This window comes from Macrobrachium rosenbergii, chromosome 53 (assembly GCF_040412425.1).
Source record: "Macrobrachium rosenbergii isolate ZJJX-2024 chromosome 53, ASM4041242v1, whole genome shotgun sequence".
In the NCBI taxonomy this organism is placed as follows: Eukaryota; Metazoa; Arthropoda; class Malacostraca; order Decapoda; family Palaemonidae; genus Macrobrachium; species Macrobrachium rosenbergii.
The window spans coordinates 41,189,156-41,193,940 of NC_089793.1; the positions used below are offsets into that span (position 1 = coordinate 41,189,156).

The window sequence follows — 4,785 nt, forward strand, 5'->3', positions numbered from 1 at the left end:
ATACCTGGAAGGGTGGCCCGCAATGGGTGCCAGTCGCTTATTAAGTTCCTGCGATCATGAGGCTATGGGGCCAGCACCACATCCCAAAAAATTAATGCTTAGAAACTTACAGCAGACCTATGGAGCCTGGTGTAAGGAGCGATGAGTCACAATGACAAATAAAGCCTTCCTCAAACAGTATTTTCTCATTTTAATTATAGCAGAAGGAGAACAAAACGCTGACTTTGCTTAAAAAATAAACAAAAAGTCACCACTGACGTCATACGAAGTAAATAAGAAAATTCCCCAGTAAATTGGTATAAGTAAGCGGCTTTTCATTGGAAAAATTACTTAATTTGCGTATAATCCCTAATATAACAACGGAATGAAAAAAAAGCGTTGTGTTAAACTTCCTTTCAAGAGCCCTCTGAAATTCAGTCAAAAGTAATAGGGTAAAAAATGGCAGTAATGCTTCCGAAATTATTACATTTTTCGCATAAAACTATAATAAAACACCAAGATTCGCTAATGTTACGTTCAACACCCTTTGAACCGCTAAAATTCAATCCGAAGTAATTAAAAAATAAAAAATACCAATTCCCTCCGTATAGCCGGATAAAACCAGCAATTCAGACAATCGTAATAACTCTATAACCTACCAGAAAATGAAGAGAACAAAACAAAGACATACAATTAAAAGGAATCATAAGAATCACACGAATATAAGTCACGAGGGTATGGCCAATAAGTCATGATAAATAGCGTAATAAATAAAGGTGAAACAGACAATTAACAAGTGTTCCGTCACGCTAGATTCACATCCGTCACAGAAGGTAAGTACAGTTGTGGAAAAATGCTTCGAGTGGCAATTCCAAATATGCATGAATGAACGTCTGAAACCGTGTGAGGTTGAAAATGTTCATATTAGCAAACGTTTACACCGATTCCTTTTAGGCATTTGGCTAAAATGTGAACTACATAAGCAACGCAAAGGAATAATTCAGTACTTACCAATGCCGTTTCCAAGTCTTGTTGCACGTCGGCGTCATTCATACCCACACTAGAAAGCATAAAAAAAAAAAAAAATCAGTCATTCACATGCAATATTAGTGACGTTTATTTGATACTGGAAATGTATAGTTCCAGTTCTGTATGTATGTATGGATGGATATATGTACGTATGTAATAATGTATGTATGAATGGATGTGTATAGATGGTTAGATAGATAGATAGATAGATATATACATTCAAAACAATTTTACCCAACCCATGAGAACATGGTACCACATGCATCTTACAGATTTCTTTGATTCTTACATATGTTATACATTTTGACTTAAAACTGGCACACAAAATATTTTTCCATTGCAACATAGAAATTTGCAAGTTCCTTTGAAGGAACATCATGGTGGCTCTCTCAGTAGGATTTCGTGGGCTCATTTCTGTAACTTATCTATTTTGTATTTTGGGTGTGAATTGGATAGAAATGAAAGATACAGACTTGGAAACAATGCTTTTTATTGATGATAACGCTTGAAAAAAAATCCATGCATGACAGCAAATAAACAAATTGAATTTATAAATTTTGGCACAAACCTTGCATCAGAAATACTTACTACTTGTGATATTTTGACCAACATGGTACATGCAGAGCGACATCACATTTTGTGCACATTGGCTTTCCATTTTTTTTACATATGCCACACCTACGGTGGCTGTCACCCATTATTATGTCATGCCCAATTCCATCATAACGTATAAGATCTGAAAATTTCATTGGAACACTTTTCCTAGTCTTTCACATGGCTTCAAAACAATGCCAACAATTTCCCTCAAAAACTGAAGCTCAGTTACTTTCTTGATTTTTCAAAATAGTAGCCAACATTCACAATAGAGGCATTTAGAATGAATCTGAAAAGGGGATAGTACCACACTCGCTTACGGAATGAGACCCTGTATTTACCCCTAAACTGGTTAAACAGATCCATTCCTCCTATCCCTTTGTTATACTCTTTAATAATGACACGTTGTGGTACAGTAACTACTACTTTCTTTTGTTTGGAATTTCGGTTGCAATTGCTGACTGTTAATGATTCACTATGTCTTATTTGTTGCAATTCTTACATCACTGTTATCATTCCACTGACATATTGTGAGTGTTTCCACAGCATTTCTAAAAATCTCTGCAAATCCTCTTTCCTGCTCTCTTACATCAGACAAAGGAATATTTTTAACTCTATCTTTTCTAATTGTTCCTGTCCAGTTTACATTTGCTTCTCGGAATGACTCCAGAAGGGGAAGGGTGGTAAAAAAAATTGTCTATGTACCCACCAATCCCCACTGGGACAGTTCCTTTTGCCAACATTTGAACAACTGATTCCCCTACTGTCAAGCCATCTATATGCCCAGAATCTCTTTCTTCATATAATTTGAAAAATAGTACAAGCCCCTCAGTGGAGCAGAGACACCAGAACTTATACCCAAAACGTACAGGCTTTCCCCTAATAAATTGTTTCAAACCATGGCGGCTATAGTACGGTTCCATAGCTTCATCAACTGCCCATTTAGAGGGAATGGGTTGAGCCAGTTCCTTGAACAACTTGTTGAAGTGATCAATTAAAGGTTGAACCTTGTAAATCCTATCATGCTCCTAATAATATCTTCAAATCTACTCACTGATAGTCCACATTGTATAACTGCAAGGTTTCTTGAATCTGTTTGCCTGACCAAAACATTCGCCTGCTAGGAACTTTGTTATACCCTGACAGGAGAAGTATACCTAAATCCTGGTAGTTTGTTTACTGTGACACAGAGCTCTTTTCCAAAATTTTGTTGGTGATACCTGTTGGTTTCTTCCCTCATAATCTCCATAACCTCATCATTCCACATAAACTGGAAGATGTCAATTGTTGTAAATCCTTCATCTGGCCACTTGTGCAAAATTGCTGGTGGATGATCCTCTTCAGATGACTCTCTTCTATTACTTCGTTGTGCAAGCCCACATTTCTTCCATTCATGTTGTTTGGCACGTTCCTTTGGGGGTTTCTTGTTTTTTCTTGCATTTGATGTTATTTCTTCTAACTCTTCTTGATGCTGCAACACTACTGGCTTTGACCATCCCAAGCATGGCTCCAGACGTGAATTCCTATTTGACAGTTCAATATGAGGCTTCTAAGCTAGAAGCTTAGGTCCTAGCAGCATGATATTTTCATCCACATCAACAGCGTCTTCACTAGGATCATCTCCATCAGACTCTGCTCCATCATCTGGAGGCTCTAATGCAATGTCTATGGCTGTAGCATCTTCATCGTTAGATAAACTGTGCAGGTATTTGACTGCTTCTTCAACATTCATAAAAGACCTGCAAGGCAAAGAATATCATAAATAAAGTCTGAAAAGATTATAATTTTTAAAGGTATAATAGAATGGTTTATTTGATTCATGAAATCTAGGCAAAAGAAGCCCAGCACTGGGGCAACATGGCCATTCAATGCTTGGAAAAAAAAAGGTGAGAAGTATAAAAAAAAAAAAGAAACATGGGAAAGTAAGGAAGATCACCTAGCCACTGACTCAACCTATTGAATAGGCTAACTAAATACACCTATTTCACATAAGAAACAAAGCAATTTAGCACACAAAAACATACACATGCACACTCTAAAATACACACACATTACATATATACATGTATGTATATCCTAGCATTTTTCTATGAAAATTGATAATTTATTCCCTTTTTTTCTAGTTCCATTTCAATACTTGGTATTGTATTCAGGGTTAGGTAAGGCTATCTAATGAAATTTAGGATATTTAGGCTAGGCTAGGCTAGGCTAAACTAAGCTAGGATAGGTTAGGTAGGGTAGGGAAAACTTGGTAAATTTAGGCTGTTAGGCTAGGCTAAGCTAGGATACGCTAGGCTAGACTAAGCTAGGCTAGGCTACACAAAGCTAAGCTAAAAACAAGGCTAGGTTAGGTATGGTGAGGTAGAGTAGGAAAAACTTGGTAAATTTAGGCTATTTAGCTAAGGCTGGGCCAATAGCCCCTGCATGTGGCTCCATAAAGTTCCTCTAAAGGAACATGTATATTCAATCAGCTCTGATACTAAAGCCACACTCTATAGTAGGTATTTATTGGTTCACAGAGCTTCTCTATTCATTGCTCTTTAGTATGTACTATAAACTGGCACAGAATTTTACTAATCAAAACAAGAAATAATCACTTACCTATGGTGTAGCATTTTGGCTATTCAGTATTTTCCCTCTCTTTTGTGATGATATCCAGCTGTTTGTAAACAAATGTTGGAGAAACAATACAGAAAATGGGAAATTCAACGTTTTCTGTAGTACATCAAAGGTAGAAAATTGAATTAGAATGGTAAGCTTGCATAAACTAAGGATTTTAAAAATGTAGAATTGTGTTCCTTTAAAAGAACATTATCCGCTCGGGGGTTTTAATGGGGCTGGACCAGGAAGGCGTTAGTATTTCTCTTCTAAGGGCGCCTCTCTGGGATGTGGCTGCTAGCCTTATGCCTTTTGCCACCATAGCTGGGACCCATCACAGTTAACTAACTGCAAGGTGCATAATTCACTGCTTAAGGCAACATACAGTAGGTTCTGTGGGTTTCAATGTAACGTACTTGAATCGTACCACTTCGCCCGAGAATGGAACCCTAGGCCTATCGTTTGTGAAACAACATAGGTCTGGTAACAAGGGTCACTAAGGTACAGGGGTTAGCTGGTGATAGTCTTGTATAGGCAACTCATTTTTTATTTGAGCCTGTTGCTTAATGACGTAGTTTATGCGTT

The 4,785-nt window shown here is 37.3% G+C and overlaps 1 long non-coding RNA gene across 1 annotated transcript; it reads right to left on the minus strand.

Annotated features, from left to right (window-relative positions):
• Nucleotides 1-1,482: 1,482 nt before the first annotated feature.
• On the minus strand, nucleotides 1,483-4,283 carry LOC136834180 (uncharacterized). Its single transcript, XR_010851666.1, has 2 exons — nucleotides 4,204-4,283; nucleotides 1,483-3,341 (listed from the first exon to the last, which is right to left on the minus strand). It is a non-coding gene; the product is annotated as an uncharacterized lncRNA (long non-coding RNA).
• Nucleotides 4,284-4,785: the final 502 nt, after the last annotated feature.